Source organism: Alexandromys fortis, unplaced genomic scaffold (genome assembly GCF_014885135.2).
Source record: "Alexandromys fortis isolate MF-2015 unplaced genomic scaffold, M_Fortis_MF-2015_v1.1 scaffold_3, whole genome shotgun sequence".
Lineage (NCBI taxonomy): Eukaryota > Metazoa > Chordata > Mammalia > Rodentia > Cricetidae > Alexandromys > Alexandromys fortis.
Window position 1 is genome coordinate 30,648,847 of NW_026067909.1, and position 19,034 is coordinate 30,667,880.

The following is a 19,034-nucleotide window of genomic DNA, read 5'->3' on the forward strand; positions in this document are numbered from 1 at the left end:
CAGTAACACAGCACCATTGTCTTCCATGCACACTTCTCTTTGCAGAGCGTATCCTGTGAATTCAGGTGTCTTTCATGCCAGTCCAGAAGATCTGTGCACTTCAAATTCTCCGTGTTGGTTTCTTAGGAATGCTTTCATTGCCCCCACATCTGGAAAGGCAGCTTTCCTGGATACAGCCTTCTTGAGGATGTCTTAGCTGGGATGTGTGTCTAGCCTTAGAGTTCTAAGGAACACGCCATCCCTATGCAGGATCCTTCTAACTCCCCCACCGTTTACAGTATTCATAAGCTCTCCGAGACAGCTGTCATCATAGCCTCGGGCTGAACATTTACTGCTGGTTCATTTCTGCAAATGACCCCCTGGAAAAGATTTGTAGTGGGTTTTTTTTTTCTCCAAATTAAGTAAAATAAAAATAAATCTTTCTTAAGAGCCCAAGTTTCCAGGAATCTCACAGAGAAATAAAATGTAATAAATAGTCATCTAGGGATAGGCCTTTTTAGGAATCCCCAAGCTCTATTTCACCGTCAATATCTGCAGAACAGTGGGTTTTCATAGCTATCCCGATTATAAAGAAGGTGGCTTCAAAGGCTGCCATGCACCCACCAGAAGAGCAGATGACCAGGGGATGTGACTGACAGTCTGTACTGTGCTAGCTGAGTACCAACCATGTAAAACCAGGTTATCCCAAACCTGTTGATAATATTCAAGGTTTCATGATGTTTTTTTTTCTTTTGCCAGTACACTGATCGATTCTCTGGAGGGCAGGATTTTAGTGCCTCTCTGTATTCCCAGCAAGGTGCACCTCATACCTTTAGTTATTCATATGAGTTCCTAAGAATATGTACCATCCAGGAGAAGAATAAGCTTATGCTATTGATGATGAATGATGATAATAATTGTGTGAAAGCTTAAATTACCGAACTTTTACATGATGAAAAGTCCTTTTAAGAGGTCATTATGAAACTGGCCTGTCCCTCAGATCAGCTGTGATATACGGCTGTGATAGTTTGCCTGGCGGGAGTTAGGAATGGGCTGCTTACTAGACCCGGCCCTGAATCAACACTGCTGTAAATATTCCGGAACACACCGGAGTGGCAGTTTTATAATGACGTACATGGACCCCATATTTCTTCAGAGCGCAGTACAGCAGCAGTAAATCCAGCATGCCCATGATGTAAACACAAGCCTCAGGCTTCGTTTTCCCTCTATTTACGACCCTCCGCCAGCTTACAGCGTGAGCATAAAATGTTCTTATTCTGAGCCAAGGTTAGAAAGGTTCCCGAGTTTCAAACACAGAACCACTCTGCAAACAAGCTCAATGGGGTTCATCACCTGCACAACTAGCAATTTATATTTCTACAAACTGGTCTGCCTATAGGTCCATAAACCAGTAACCTATATTCACAACTTGGGATAATGAAAACAAAATAAAAGTCCTCCTCATACTTGTGAAAACAAAGGATGATTCACTTTCATTAAAACCCCATACACAGAACCTCCCATCCCCCCACACTCACAACCCTCTCACACCCCACACCCCCAATCCCCACACACCCATACAAGCGAGAGCATCAGGCAAGAGGCTTCAGAGACAAACGAACTGCGGAGAATCGGCGAGCACAAGCGATCGGTTTAAAGAGTTTCCAGTTTCCCTTTGTCCCCTTGGTGCCCGGCTTCTGTTCTTGTCTGAGGAGTGCAATCTAGTTCGCCCTCCAGCATCACGGGTTCCCCTTATCTTAGGTAATTGTATGACATCGTTACTTCATAGAGGGCTCTAATTAACCAGGGAGGTCTTGGCGCTTGCATGGCCTCTGTGATTCTCTCATATGCTCCAGAGGACACCGCGGGAGCGCAGGGTGCCTCAAACCCTCAGGAGTGCCATAAAATCCCAACTACATTATCCTAGGATGTGTTTAGACATTGGAGCCCACGTTAATTGGCTGTCCTTAAACGCTGCTTCTTCTGTTAAATGTGGTAACAAGTAGCCACCGTCTGCCTGGGTCATCCCCACCCTAGGCATGTAGGTATCTCACCCTCTGAGCTCAGACTGGGTCCAAGGTGGACAGCACCTCTTGGCATAGCTGGTTTTCCAGCTGGGACTTGGAGCAGTAACAGAGGCAGGCGGGGTGTTGATCCGTGGGCCTGGACATGAAGCACAGGCTAAGAGTGCAGCTTACAGGCTGCACAGGTGAATGCACACAAGACACGAACGAACCGAAGTGGAATGAAGGTAGAGAGGACCAGCCCCGGGGAGAATCCCTCACTCGAGGGTCCAGCACGACAGTGATACACAGACATCCTGCATCCCAGGCTCCAGACTGTATGTCAGTCCCATGACAAGCCTCACTGTGGATTATATTCTGAGATAACATTCAAATACTTTGACTTGTATGCCCTTCGTTAAGCAGGAGTTAGGTTATCTCTCTTATAAGAAACTCAAATACCGCATTAGTAGTTACGAACCCAGATGATGTGGGATTGAAGGAGACATTAGAGTTCAACTGAAAACAGACACAGGTCAGGACCTGCCAGGATGGATAGCTGTCTGCACAGCTGACCTCAAGGCATGTGGGGGTGGGGAGGGGGCATGTGAAGTATTGGAGGGTGAGGAAGAATTCTGAGCCCCCATGATTCTCAGCATGTATCTGTTGCCAGGCAATGACACCCCCCATGGACCCTAAACAGTGACTAGAAGTAGGGTTTCCTTTGTTCACGCAGACTGCATACGGTGCCTGTGTGTTCAAGCATGTGCAGGTGGATACACAGGTACATATGTGTGCTTGCGTCTGTGTGTATGTGGAGGACAAAGGATAACTTCTAAATGAGCCTCAGATGTTCCCCGCTTCTTCTTGAGGCAGAATCTCCCTCACCTGGAATTCAGCAGTTAGGTGCTGGCTAGCTAATGAGCACCAAGCCTCTGTTTGCCTCTGCTTCTCCAGCGCTGGGGTTACAAACATGCCTGTGTGCTGGGGACCAAACTCCAGTCCTCACGCTTGCAAGACAAACACTTTGCCAGCTGAGTTGTCCCCTAAGCCTTAGACATGGCTCACTTAACCTGATCTCCTCCAAGGATATCTTGGGAATGGTGGTCAGGTTCCCTCTGAAGTTTTGGACTAGGGACTGGGAGAGCTCAGGTTCTGTGAACACACCTTTTCACACAAGCATGGGCTCTGTGAACACCCCCTTTTCACACATGCATGGTCTCTGTGGAAACCCCTTTTCACACACACACATGGTCTCGGTGGACACCCCCTTTTCACACACGCATGGGCTCTGTGGACACCCCCTTTTCACACATGCATGGGCTCTGCAGATACCCCTTTTCACACAAGCATGGGCTCTGCAGATACCCCTTTACACACACGCATGGCCTCTGGACACCCCCTTTTCTCACACGCATAGGTTCTGCAAGTAGAATATCCAGACTGTCTTCGAGCAGGTGGAGTGTCTTACATGGCAACCAGAAACTCACAGAGCAAATACCCTAGCTTTGTACCACATCTCACGGCAACAGTGTCTGCTGACTCAGTCATGTCACCACGGAGTCTGGTTCCTCTGGAGAGGAAACAATGTTGGCTCCACGGCATAGGGTGGAGGTGAAGGGAAGCAGGGAAATGGGCAGTACTGGATGGGAGAGCTGGCTCTGAGCAGACAAGCAGGGAGGCAGAAAGCCCTGCGTGCAGGTTGCCCCTCCCTCGCTGCTGTTCACACCCAGACCTGATCTCTGGCTGCCCCGCGCCACCCTCAGCAGGCTAATGACAAATATTGAGCACAGGGGATTTTTTTTTTTTTTGGTTTCAAATGCATAATATACATGATTTATGTTTAAAACTTATTTCATAACTGAAATTCCTTAGACTCAAAGTATGTTCTGCCGAACTTCCTGTGGGTGTTCTCATGCAACAGATGAACACACGTGTTGGTTTAGACAGGGATCCTAGTGATTTTGCATTATACACACACCTCTCTTGTACACAACTCTTTCTGCACAGTGCACCTAGGAACTCTCTCCTATGTCAGGCTACACACACACACACACACACACACACACACACACACACCATACCATTTGGGCCCTGAGTGATAGTATAGGTTCCTTCACCCCTAGAAATAATCAAACATAGAGCGTTTCTATTCAAGAGTATTCTCAGTGTATTAGCATGAAGGTTGATCTGGCCTAAACTGGTTTGGGGTACACACTTACTAAAGTAAACTCTGACCACTCTGTAAACATTTAGGAAAATCCTCAGTTACCATTCTATGTCTATACACAACTGGACACAAACGTGATTAAAATCAGATGTGTCATGGGAAGAGACGTGTGTAAACCTAACCTGCCAATCAAAGCAGAGACCCACTAAAGCTACTACATCCCTAAAGAGTCAAAGCCCTTTCTTCTGTGTGAACGGAAGCCTCAGGTAACAGTCTGGGCCCTTGTGCACTCTCACACATGTGCCCAAGACACACACGTGTCTGGACAGTGTGCCCGCCATAATCTGCTCTGTCACTGAACTCTCAACGGACACCTCTGTTGCTTTTCCGAATCTCTGGGACCCTGATTTTTAGTTCTTTGACTGTGAGATCAAGAAGCTGGAAACACCTGATGGTGGCCCAACCACTGGGACCACAGGGGTGGACAGAAGGCCAAGCCTGTGGCAGGACAGCATGGTCTAAAAGGCTTCGAACCATCAGTGAGCTAAAAGTCGAGCAGGCTAGCCAGGTTGGCTATCAGGTTCATTAAAATGTTACCGTATTAAATCCTGGAGCCTTGGTCCAATGAGAGACACCAGTAATAAAGAGTCCATGGTGAGGCCCACACCTGTGGTCCGGCTTCCCACAGAAGTGCACTCAATGCAGCAGACAAAGAGCCTTTTCCTATATTGGGCATCATTTACCCTTAGTAAAATGCACAAATCTTAAATGCACATTTGATTAATTTGTGCTTGTGAATAGACCCGAGTAACCCTCCCTGAGCTCACAGTAACACACTATCCATCATTTCAGACAGCTTTCACTTGGCCTCTTGCAGAGAGCAACGCAGCTCTCACCCGTATGTCCAAGAGAATCAACATCAATTAATTCTGCCCAGAATCAAAGAACACAGATCATCATGTCAAATAAAATAAGCCGAACTCAGAAGATAGACGTTACATGTTTTCACTGTAGCTGAACCTCAGTGATCCTCCTGCCTCTGGCTTCCAAGGGCTGAGATGACAGCCTGTGCCACTACACCCAGCTCTACAGTCCCCAAACCATATATACTCTGTGTGTGTGTGTGTGTGTGTATCATCATCATGTCTCACAGATTGTGCTCACAGAGCATTTAATAATCCTGTTTGCATGACTCTTGTACTTTTTAGGAATTCTGACATATTTATAGGGTGATTCGTAGCTTTCTTACTCATAGAATATCCACTGTTTGCTGATGCCAAAAAACATACAAGGAGCCTTCAGAATGACCAGTGAGCACAGACTGTATACAATGGTGGACTCTGCTTCCCCAGGAAGGGCTCCATGGAGTCTTTCTACGCCTGTGTGAGTCCTCAGGACTTCCACACAGAGGCAAAGGAACCAGAGCTACCATTATGTCTGTCCCCAGTGTCCCAGGGCACTGCTGTAGGCACCACCTTTCTTCCTGTATCTCAGTCCAAGCCACACTGTTCTTTTCATCCTCAGACACATGCCCTGTTCAGCACTGATAACTGCTGTCTCCAGAGATGCTCACGCAGAAGGGCAGGCACCAGTGACACAATGAGAAAGAGAAAAATGGAGCCCTCGGGACACTGTCAACTCCGATTTCCATATTAGCCAGAAGTTTCCTTTCTTCACAGAATCCTTCCACAGCCAGAGGGAAAAGTCTATCTATCAATGATCAATGCCGGGTCTTCCTAGGGGAGAGCCACCAGCAGGGCAGACCAGCAGGGTTTTAGGCTGGGTTTCACATGCTTCATTTTTCATCAACTCACTTCCTGCCGCCTCTTAGCTGATGTTTAAGATCTGACGTTCTGTGAGCCATACGGGTGAGGGAGATGAATACCAAACACCTCAGTCGATCTCAGACCGGCATAGGACAGTTGTCTTATAATCAAGAAAATACTGGAACCAGGATGCGTGCATGGAGCCACTCATCCAGCTGTAGGTGCTACAGAGACAGCTTCTTCTTCCATAGGCCAAGTCTGACTTAGCTTCAGTGCCCTTCACCTTTAAAACTCTCCTACCAATTGTCAAGGGAAGGTCAGAGGTGTCAGAGCTTGCTGCAGTGAGTCGGGCTTCTTGGAGATCCCAAAATGTTATTGGAAATGTTGCCTTCAGATCAACTGAGAGTCACCCCCAGGGTCCTTCACAGAGGTGACATCTGAATCAAGGCCCTGTCCTATGCAGGGTGCTGGAAGCTCAGATAGAACAGCTCTAACAGCCCCAGCTCTTTCCTCTCAGCTTTTTCTGTTCATCGAAGGCCTCAGCGACGGCCAGAGCGCAGTATGAAAGTCAGAGTGTATCAGCTCAATGGACTGGTTAGACAGAAATCAGAGTAGCTACCCAAGCTGCGGGGATGGCTGGATGAGCAATCAGCTGTGCTTAGGAAATAAAGACAAACCCATCTTTATTTTAAAACTGAGTAGTTGCGAAACAAATCTGCTCCTCCAGAGTAAAATGGTTTGACCTCCCCTGCCCTGCATGCTTGGGCTTCTCTCTGTCTCTGCCTCTTCCCTTTCCACTTTGACTTTATATGGGCTACTTATCCTCGGTTATCGGTTACAACATTCTTTTCTGCTACTTCAAACATGAAGAGCTTTAGAGATGGCTCAGTAGTTACCAGGACTTGCTGGAAAACCTGGGGCCTGCCTCCAGCTCTCAGAGTCGCATAAACCAGCTATCACACCAGCAGCCTTAATTCTGCCTCTGAGGGATCTGATGCCTGTTTTTGGCCTCTGCGTGTCCCCACATCCATGCACGCAGGAAATACACATACACACATATAAATAAAAATTAAATCATGAGTCATAGATGCCTCAGTGGGTAAAGGCAACTGTAGTCAAGCCTCACAACCCGAGTTTGATCGCTGGGACCCATCTGCATGCACACATGCGCACATAAATAAATAAATGTAATAAAAAGAATACAGTGGGTAGACTTGGCAGACAACTTACAAAATAACCCTTTACATAAGGAATAACCAAAGTAACAATGAGAAACTTTTATGAAACTCCTGCTCATTTATATTACATCAGCATTTATTCTGCTCACGTGGAAACACATAGGTGAGTCTAGCGGTTACATGAGGCAGAGAAGATGAGAGACTTTATCCACTGTCGCTGTGTTTAAACAAGTCAGCTCCTAGGAGCACAGCAAGGGTTAGTGTTCTGCTGACAGAGGCTGGCTCACAACTCACACGCCTGCTAACGGTCATCAGAGCATGTTGATAATAAGAAATTTTAACCTGAGGGATTCAGAACAAGTAGATCTTAACTGAACGTCCTCTTCCAGATCTTCCCAGACACATGACTTTTTAAGGTGGTATGAAATATATTATGTGTTACATGTTGTTTTATTTCTGAAACACAGAAGAATCCCAGGGAAGATTTTCTTTTGGAAACCTGATAAATCATAACCACGTGACTTCTTTATTATTTGGAGGCAGGTCGCATGAGCATCCTGCCACACGCATGTCTGTAGTTAGCTGATGTGAACTTCAGGAAACAAATGGGGCCGGAGGTCTGGCTCATCGATTCAGACCAATTGCTGCTCTTTTAAGGACCCAAGTTCAATTCCCAGCACCCACATCACACAGCTCACAATTGCCTGTAATTCCAGTACAAAGGGATCTAAGCCTTCTTCTGGCATCTGCAGGCATTCACACACACACACATGTACAAATCCACACACATACAAACACATACTTGAAATTAAAAATTAAAGGACTATACAATGGCTTCTTTGACTCCCCATGGGAGGTCTCAACCTCTCTGAGGAGCAGAAGGGAGGTGGGGAGAACATTGGGGAGAAGGAGGACAGGAGGGAGACGGAACTGGGATTGGTATATAAAATAAGGTTGTTTTAAAAATTAAAAAATACATATATACAAAAGTAGTACTCTGCCTTCTGTAAATCAACCAATATCTGAACACAAAGGTCTTGTTTTCTCCATTTTCCTCTCTCCTCTCCCCCCCCCCCCCCCCCCCCCCCCCCCCCCCCCCCCCCTCCCTCCCTCCCTCCCTCCCTCCCTCCATCCACCTTCTGTCCTGGCTATGCTAGGGAGCCGACCACTGAGATGCAGCCCTGGCCTTTAGATGTCTTTTAAAGCCACATTTACAAACCCAGCTGTAACTTTGCTGGGGCCATGTTGTGCCCTAAATCCCCCTCCTCCTGAGCCCACTTCTCCTGTATTTGGCAGCCAGATGGTGACATATTAGGGTGTAGAGGACCCCAGAAAACTCATCAAAATCACAAAAGTCAGGTCAAGTGTCAGAGACTGAGCTGTTTCCTAATTAGCTCCTAACCCAGTCCTATTTGTTAAATTCCACTTCAGGTTTCCTCCATAGAGAACTCATTATCATCCATTTGCTTCAACAAGATCAATGCTTTAATGACCATTGAAACAACACCTCTGTTGCCCACCATGGCTTCAGGTCACTGCCTGTGCTTTTGAACCTCAGAAGCGACCTTAGAGGAAGCTTGGTTTTCCTTCTAGAATACAAGCTTATACTGCCTAGTCAGCAAACTATTTCCAGATCCAAATCACCTAGGCAGGCTTATGAAAAAATAATTTGTAATAAAAATGTATCTGGGCTTTCCATGTACAGCAGAATGTGGGTAAGCCTCCAACTAAGAAAAGATAATAGTTTAGGCTTTTATTGGATCAAAAAGACTTAGCAGCGATGAAGTCTATAATGCATTGGGAACTCCAGGCTAGACTACAGCTGACTGTCAAGATACACAGCAGGCCGGGAGATTTAAGGGATTAGAGAAGGAGATGAGCGAAACCAGACAAGCCACATCCCTGTGGGATTAAAGGACGGAGACGACACCGGAGAAGCGGGGAGACAGAGAGATAAGAGACGGGGAAATGAGAAATGGCAGAGCGGGTGGACGAATGATGGACCCAGGAGACAGACCCCAACTAGAGAGGCAGGAGTGGCTGCCCCATCTGTCCGCAAGTCCTCCTGAGAATAGGTCGGGGAGGGGAGAGACTTTGAAGATGAGGCACTCGGGGTACAGATGTGGAGGAGGAGGAAAGGAGGGAGGGAGAGAGGGAGGGGAGGGAGGAGGGAAGGAGGGAGGGAGGGAGAAAGGGAGAAAGAGTCCACCAGATTATCCTATAGGAAAACTTGTGGGCCACTTTCTTGATTAACAACTGATGTGGAGGGACCCAGTCCACTGTGGGCAGTGCCATGCTGGGTTGGTGGTCCTGAAAGCAGGCTAAACATGTCACATGGAGCAAGCCACAGACAGCACTCCATCATGCCTGTTTGGATCCCTGCCTGGCTTCCGTGATAATGACTGTAACCGGTTAGTCAAATTGACCCTCTCCTCTCCAAGTTACCTTTGGTCATGATGCGTTATTACAACAATAGACACCTAACTAAGACCATCCATAACTTCTTTAGTGAGGTAACCAAATCTCTACCAGCAGAGCCCTTGCTAGGTGACACAGTCTGCTGACATTGGACTACAGTCTCATATCCTAAGCAGAGGGTCCAGCTATGTCTGGCTAGATGCACGTCCCATAAATATCGTGCATAATAAATGCATCTAAGGCACATTATTTTACGGAAACACAGGTGAGGCTCTCCAGCCCCATTGAAGGTGTTGGATGACGAATCACATACAGTCCAGCAGTTTCTACACGGCCATTCTCTCACTGGGCCTCTGTGGTTCCCCTCTCTCCCCAGGGCTGGACCTGCTGGCTGAGGAGGCATCTCAAGCCCTGGCCAATGAGACACCAGCTTCCCACCAGTACCGTCTTCCCTGCTGTTAGGTCAGCCCCCTTTTATATCCCGGTCTCTGCGTTTGTTCTGTTGTTAATAAGAAAACAGGAAATAAATGATTTTCCCCAAGTTCAGCACAGTAATTCCTGACAATGAAAATTAATTGAATTCTTATGACATGTGATAATTGAAACGATAATAAAAGCTGGTGATTCGCTTTGAGATCCCTTTGGCAATCCAAATAAAATGGCTCATTTTAATCACAATGGCACAGGATCATGATAAAAATCTTGGCTTCTTTTAAAAAGCTTAATTTGGTAAGTAGGGATGACCCCAGAAAATCTGCTTATCTCATTTAGTCTGCTATTTATGATTTTATTTCACTTCTTCACTTAGTCTCTGTGTGTGTAAAGGTGTGTGTGGGTGCATGAGTGTGTGTGTAGATATGCCACAGTGTGTGTGGAGATGTAAGATCAACTTGCCAAAGTTCTTCGGTCTCTTCTGTGTGGGTGCTGGAGGCTGAACTAGGGTCATAAGTCCTGGTGGTAAATAACTCTGAACCACAAAACCAGCATACACATAAAGCACTTAAAAGTAAATATGAGCATGTTAATATAACTACATTTACAATTAGTTAATATACTTGAAGGATTTATTTATTAAAAAATTTAATGCCCATAATGTATTCTTGAAGCTTCTTCATGATAAAAAAAAACATTGTATCATAAACAATTTTTAAAATTACCAAAGCACCAAGTTCTTTTCATGTAGCAGGTTTGAAGTCCATGTGAATTTTAAAATAAATTTCACTTTGGTATCAAATGTTATAGTGATACATGTTCTGAAAGTTTATAATCTAATGATTGTTTTGTCCTATCTTCCTCTGAACATATATAGATTGTAATAACATGGTCTCTGTAAATCTTTGGCAGTTTGGTACTAGGAAAGCTGCCAGGCACCCAGCATCTTGAATCCCAGTCTTCACAACAGGCTCATCTACACTACTGTCTCCAGGTAACTGGTGAGAAAGTTCAACTGCAAGGATCCAACAGCAATGTCATTAAGTTACATCAGCATGTCATGTAAAGCTATAGGTCACACTGCACTCTCCATGGTTACATCAACATGTCATGTAAACCTATAGGTGTCACACCGAGCTCTCCATGGTTACATCAACATGTCATGTAAAGCTATAGGTCACACCGAGCTCTCCATGGTTACATCAACATGTCATGTAAAGCTATAGCTCATATTATGCTCTGATGGCAGGTGTGTTTAATAAATAATGCTTCATAAAGGGCTTTAATAAAATGATAAAGGAGCTATGCTGTGACAACCTGCAGGGAAAGCTCGAGAAAAAAGCAGGTGGCGTCCCCAGGATGTGGATCTGCTGAGATCCACTGCTGGCGCAGACTGATGATGAACACACAGGAGACCTTTTCTGAAGGTGTGGAGCAGTTTCATCTTAGCCTACACGGAAGCTCCTGTGCACGGTCTCTGTGGCACAGATGATGGGGTATCAGGAGGGATGTTAAAGACGCATCAATCCAGTGATACACAAAAACAATCAACTGTAATAGTTCAGTTGTAGCTCACAGTTATGAGCCTCAAATTCACACTCACAGTACCTAGGATGTAGGCACCGCTTATTACCCCAGAGCGACCTGAGGTATCAGGACTTTGGTTAATCTTCATGGCATGTTCACCATCTCCCAAGGCATCCTGCACAGACTGCATAAAATTGCTTTCTTACATGGAGCTAAACTGTGTTCCTCTGTAATTTCCAGGCTTGGTCTTTTCTTACACACCAGATCACATGTTGATCAAATATGAGACCCAGTAGGAAGCTCAGCAATACAGCCAATGATGTCTTATTCTGTTTTCTGTTGCTAACATAATACTGGAGGCAAGACAAGTCATTTAAAAAGAGGGTCACTAGCACAACATTTTGTAAGCCATAAGTCCACAAAGGCCCTAATGGATAATATTGCAATGTCAGAAGCTCACACAGGAGAGAACACCACGGGACAGACAAACCAGGATGCTAGAGATGGGAACAAGATGTATTTGCCCTATTCCTATAGCCTACATTCATGGGAACTGACCCAGTCCTTCAGGACCTAGCCACCTACACAGCACCATCCGCCATAAAGTCTGGTGAGTCTCCTCTACAGGTTCAGAATTGTAGGTGACCCTGTAGGAGAGGGCAGAGGTGTGAAAGGTGAAATGGGAACTTGTGGCAGAATATTTGTTTAACTATGTAAGGATGGGTTGTATTTGTTTAACTAGGCTAAGATGTGTTGCATTGGTTTAAATATACAAGGATGTGTTGCTGTTTTCCCTTGCCTGCCTAAGGCACCTGATTGGTCTAATTAAAAAGCTGAATGGCCAATAGTGAGCAAGGAGGTAATGATGGGACTTCCAGGCAGGTAGAGTAAGTAGGAGGAGGAATTTAGGCTCGGGGAAGAAAGAAAAAGAGACTACAAGAAGATGCCAGGGGCTGGCCAGCCAGCCAGCCAGCCATGGAAGAAGCAGGAAAGAAGAACACACAGAATGAAAGAAAGGTAAAAGCCGAGAGGCAAAGCATGCATGGCTAGTCACTGGTTAAATTAAGTTAAAAGAGTTAGGAGGATAAACCTAAGCTAAGGCCACGCAATTCATAACCAATAGGACGTCTCATGTTTTTATTTGGGAGCTGGTTGGTGATCCAAAGAAAATTCTAACTACAGGAACTGAGAACAGAGTAACTTGAATCCTCTCAGGGAATCTGATTTGCTAGAACAAGATGGCAAGAATAATTTGATATTATCTTCCAACAAATTTTATGTTAAAACTCTAACTCAGTGGAACTCTATGGCAACTCTGGAGGAGGGTGTAATACAGGTTACATGAGACCATTAAGAGTAGCTCCCAAGTCCAGTCTGACAACTATCCTTATTGGAAGGGACGAGTCACCAAGCAGGAAATCCCTGGTGAGAGCTAGTTCGCTAGTCCATGAATCTGGGACCTCTAACTTCCAGAGTCAAAGGAAGTCATGATGCTTCTGTGTAAGCTTCTGTGTAAGCGTCCCAGACTGTGGTGTTTCGTCATGTCTGTCTAAGAGAACCACAGGTGCTGTGGGTTTCAGAATACAGAATGGGAGAGAACTGTCCCGCCCAGACAAGAGAGAAGGAAGCATTTGGGACACCTGCAGAGATCTGAGGAGAGCAAACCCAGTGAGGAGAGCCCAGCCAAAACCAAGAAATGGCCAATGAGGTCGATGCTGTTTGAAGACGAATTAAATGGAGGCTAAAATATTTCCACAGGGCTTGAGAGATGGTTAAGGGGCACTAGATGTAAGTGCACAAAGCCCAGATTTCAACTCCTAATATCTATGGAGCAAGCCAGGAGCCCCATGATCCCTGAAGACTCCATTCCCCAGGGATCCAACGCCCCCTCCTGCATGTGCACGTGCGTATCAACACACTCACATAGGAACGCACAACCAAGCAAATGAATAGGCAACAGAATGATTGGCAATCTTCCTGAACTTAGCAACAAGTTTGGCACAGGTGGAACTCTAAAGACAAATCCTGAAAGAAGAATGCTATAGGGGCAGGGGTAAGAGGAGGAACCATAAGTACTTGACTTAGGGTGCTTTCTGGGTGTGTGGGGGCAACAAGAGGCAAGGCCGCATGGCTCTGCTTTCTTGTTACTTCAGAAAACACAACCCCTGCCACCATGGACATGGACTTAGACCTTGAATCATGCAGAGCTAAGGCAATGATGGTTGGGGAGGGCAGGTTTAACGCTGCAGGCAGGTGCTGCTTCAGACGTAAGCACTTATACAGTTCCACTCCTAGAAACCCCTCGTATACAGACACAGCCCAGGACACGCTCTGCCAATATATCCCAGCCTGCAAATCCTGCACACACTGCATGGTTTCTCTGACCTTACAAATGGCACACCTCTGCCCTTCATGGAAGACATCTCATTTCTGCATGTCCTACAGGCCCTGGCAAAGGCCAACGCCGTCTGCGGATTGGCGGCTGAGCATGTCAGTCACCCGGCACTGCTGGCCTCTGACAGACTGAGCCTCTTACCACAGATTGCCAGTCACCTTTTCTTCCTTTTCAGGTAGACTATTTGAGCACGATGAATCGTAACCTCTATGCTTACCTACTTGCAGGCAACACCGTCTGAAACCTGATGGATCTGGTTTGAGCAAATGCAACAATTCAACTAAAGTATTTGCTTTCTTTTCCTTTTGAATGAAAACACAATCTGAGTGTGAGAAGTATTGGCAATCAGAGATGTCAGCTCTACCGTTAGTTACAACTACAGGTTTTACATAAGACAAGGGACAAAACAGGCCACTGCCACCTTGAGAACAGCAATGGTGCAGTTGAGAAGATCTCAGCACAGGCTGCCCCGGTGCACGTTTTTTATCAACACCAGCGTATGGCTGGGAAGTGCTCTAACAGGAAAAACCTGGTTCTGAAACCCATATCTTGAGGGCTGTACTTGATCTTAACTGTGTTGTGTACAGACTCTCCTTCCTGAGAGACTTAGGTTTAACTAACATGAAATTCTCACATACTGGATATTTGGGGTTTGAAGAAAATAGAAAGGATCAGCCCGCCTTTAAGGAGAAAATGGGAGAGAACTTTCTCCACGAGGAGCCATTGTCATGGGCTGTGGTGTTCATTGCCCACGTTCCAGAGTGGGCAGCACGCTGGAGCTGAGTGGGCTGAGGACAGCATTCCCAGTGTGAAGTTCGTCCCTTTGAGAGCTCTCAAACGTGCACCGGCAGCCTTTAGATCAGCCCGGGACTCTATGCTGCAAGGCGGAGACACAGAACAACAGCCTGACCTCCAGAGTTCCTTCTCTGTGTGAGCCACTGTGTCAGAGCCCCGGACTTCTGTGGACAGCGTTCACACCCACACCAATCATAGCCAGGCTGGGCAGCTGGTGGATTTACAAAGCTCCGTCCACGGGGCTGCGACACTTTCTGATAACAGGCACCAGCTGCTACATAATTGAAGGTGCCCAATCATGAGATATAAAACCGTGAGAAGTCGGAGATTAAGGGCATTTGCATTCTGAGAGGTTCTGCGTGAAGTTGATGCATGCTTCAGTGTCTCACCAACACCACATGAGCATTCTGCAAAGTGGCCAATGCTTAAACTGCCGGCTATGCGATCGTAACTTGACCAGCTAACAGCATGGTAACTGGGAGGATATGAAAAATCTGTCCTATGCACACATATGCATTCTTATCCCGTCCGTCCATTAAAAAAAATCTGTCCTGTGTGGAAGTCCTACTTAAAGTGAAGTGACAAGGCATAAATCTCAGACCGTGTTGTGGTTTCAACACGAACTGTGCCTCACAGAGCCATACAGGGGAGGCTTGGCTGTTGGCTGTCAAGCAATCAAATCCTCAGAGCTCTGACCTCACCATTACATCAGTCCACCAAGAGATTCCATAACATGATGACAATTATATCAATCCATCAAGAGATTCTTAATATGATGGCATTGGGGTGAAGCCAGCCAGTAGCAGAGGTGTATTCTTGGGGTTCTGTATCTGGCCCTTCCAGCATTCTTTTTCTCTGTTTCCTGTCCTTTGGGGGATATGAACTGCCCCCTCCCTGCCGAGGCAGGGGGAGGTGACCTTGAAGCTCTCCTCTTTTCAGCTGCTTCTGCCTAGTGTCTGCTCGAGGTGACACACAAGTCACAAGCAGGGTGGTGGAAGTGTAGAGTTTTGTAGGCAGAAAGGAAGGGGTTTGAACACAGCAGCTCAGTAGACGGTCACGGGGGTGGGGTGCTGGGTGCCAGCATTGTGAAGGCCTGGTGTCACGGATCTTAACTCAGAACTGGGTGGTGTGGCTGATCCCCCATTCTACAACTTAGGACCTGGGTGCCCTCGGTCAGGGAGTCCATGTTTCCTCTTCATGCCTACAAAGAGTGTGCTGAGGGAGATCTTTCCCAGGACCCTGAGGGTACTGCACACAGGGACCTTCAAATGACATCTGCCAGCCATCCCTACTGTCCATGCATGCTGAGTGGTAGCTGCTCTTATGGCCTGAACAGGAATTAACAGAGAGAGTTGGGGCAGGAGGCGGAGGATTGTGACCTTGGCTGCTCTCTGATTTCAGGGCGTGGTAAACTGGCTGCACGTGGAAAACGTGAGTGAGCACAGGGCTTTAGGAATGTCTGAGGCACTTGTCCTATAAATTATAATGAATTTATAATTATAGGGAGAAAGGCTGAAGGTAGACAAGCTCAGAGTTAGTATAACTAGAAATTCACGAGAAGCTGGATGGCTTGGCCCCTTTGGAAACGGGCTGAAATTCACGCCACTCATCAGCACTGAGTGCTTTTACATCTGTGTTTCCTCTGATTCGATAGGCCAGCCACTTACACGTACTGAGTGTCCTACCTAGTCCTCGGATAACCCTGCCAGGCACAGTGCTGGGTTACGATGTCCACATAGAAACGTGATGAGGACCTGGTTTGGAAACCAGAGGATTTGCAGGGATGAAGTCAAGAGGAACCTTTCCAGGGATAGGGTGGCTCCTAAACCAGTGATCTCAGGATGAGTCTGCAGAACCGGGAGCTCGTGGACATTCAAACACACAGGATAAACACAGGTGCAACCAATAATGTCCCATCCCCTGCCCATGGAGCTCAAGACTGATACAGAATGAAATCATATTTAGTTTATCCCCAAGAACCCTGAAAGCTTTCTCCAGTTCCAATTCTTTCAAAATGTTCAAGTCCAAAGTCTCCTTTGAAAATGGAGACAGACCCTTATTGGTCAGCTGGTGCAAAGGTGAAAACAAGTCACACGGGATGTGGTTGTAGAGTGTGGTGCTCCCCTTGAAGGCAGGAGCAGAGCATCTAGAAGGGAGGGAAACCCCAGGGCTGAAACTCAGAAAGCTAGGAATTTCTCACAGCTTGTGCCCAGCATCTAGGACATACTGCGTTATGAGGTGAGCTCCCTGGGCCTGTTACAACTCTGTGGCCTTGAGCTGAATCTGTGAGGCATCTGACTTGGGCTGGCTCTGCTACCTGCCCACGGCTTTCCTTGGAAGATGCTCCATACAGCTCACCTTTCAGCATCCTGGGATCTTCACTACGGTTTAGATATCACTCTGACCGTTCCATACATTGCCCTCTCTGGATCTACCTACAGGAACACCAATCTTACCACACGGTGTTTATTCCCTACCCCAGCTTCAGCTATCGCTAGAATTTTGGGTAGGAGTCTCCAAGGCCAGGTATTTCTTGCATTTTTTCCATTTCTGTAACCTCCCCCTTCTACACACACACATGGATGACACCAGGTCTTACACAAGCTGAGTATGGAGCTCAGTACCCGGTAGACCATAACTTCATTGGCCTCTGAGTGTTTGGGTAGCTGAGCATGCTGCAATGAATCCTGGGAAACTACTTCCTAGAAGGCTCCACAAGCAGGGAGCCTAGAGGAACTGATATTTTAAGGGAGAGTTTCCAGAACCTCTCATCTCCTTGCAGTCATGATGGGCAGGATCCTGCGTACCACAGCGATGCCCCCAGAGACTGTTTCCTAGTACCGAGAAGAGTAGTGGCTTCTTTTATTGGTGTTGCTCTCTTAGGAAACCAAGCCTTCTTCAGCCCCCTCTTTGTGCAGGCTTTTCTGACCAAATTTTAGTTTTGAATCTTTTGATTGTGCTTTTCATTTACAATTCTCATTGAAAAGCAGGCTACAAGCAGAGAGAACCTAAGCCATAGCCAGAAGACTAAATGCTTTTGGTGTTTCTTCTCATAGATAAATTAGCCATTTATCCTTAAACATAGCCTGCCACAAAGTCTCAGGACATGGACAAAATACAGGCATGTTCTTCATGATAATTAGCATATCTGGCCTCCACCCAAGTCTGAAGAGTGCCTTTATATCCACCTAAAATCTAATCAAAATAAATTTTAATGCCAATATTTCTGTTGGCATTCTGGCCTTCTGAGTTCTCACCAGAATTGTCTATCAAATTCATCTCAATATTCCAGAATTTCTTTGATCCCCACAAGGCATAATTCCTGCGACTTTACTCCTTCTAGCTAGGCCCCACCTCCTGAAGGTTTCACCCTCAGGAGACCAAGAAGCATCAAATATACTACCCTGGTGAGAGAAAGGTCACATTCTGTCATGACACACTCCCAGGAAGGGGGAATTTCCCTCACACTAACACTTTGAAAAGTAGATTGCAAAAGCTACAACAAAAAGCAGAAAGGAAACTCATGCATAAAAATACGTGAGCAGTGATGAAATTAATCGTGCAAAGACAAAAGGATTTCAACCAGGCACGCTTAAGAAGTTTCCACACCATAACCCAGGATTTTAAAAGGTGTCAAAGCCTTCTTGAACAAAAGGACCAAATCTGGCCAGACCAACATCCCCGGCATCAAGGCTGATGACAGAGCTTCACAGAAGATGGCATGCCACAGAATGGTGCCATGAAACAGACATGGAGATCAACGGGGTGGGGCAGAGATCCCCCAAATAGACTCAGAACTCACGACCAACTGGGAAAGCGCCATCTGCACACACAATGCAGGCAAGCTGGGCGCCAACATACTTCTGGAATGCCGAAATTCCACTCCGTCCCGAAACAAAATCAGAATTTCACAAAAACAAGCTTAGAATGAATGAAAGACCCATTGGGGTTGAAACCCACAGGTTGAGAACCACTCATCTAAGGCCACGCGTCTGTAGATAAAAGTATCCTGTTAATAATTAGAGTATTTTTGATGTGGGAGTGATTTCTTATTAATAAAGAAACTGCCTAGGCCCCTTGATAAGGCCCACCCTTAGGTGGGTGGAGAAAACAGAGGAGAATTCTGGGAGAAAGAAGCTGAGAGGAAGAGTCGCCATGATGCTCCCACTCCAGACAGACGCAGGTTAAGATCCTCTCTGGTAAGCCAGCTCATGGGCTACACAGAATATTAGAAATGGGTTAGAACAATATGTAAGAGCTAGCCAATAAGAAACTGGACCTAGCCGGGCCAGGCAGTGTTTGAAAGAATACAGTTTCCGTGTAATTATTTCTGGGTATAAACTAGCCATGCGGGCGGCCGGGTGCCGGGGA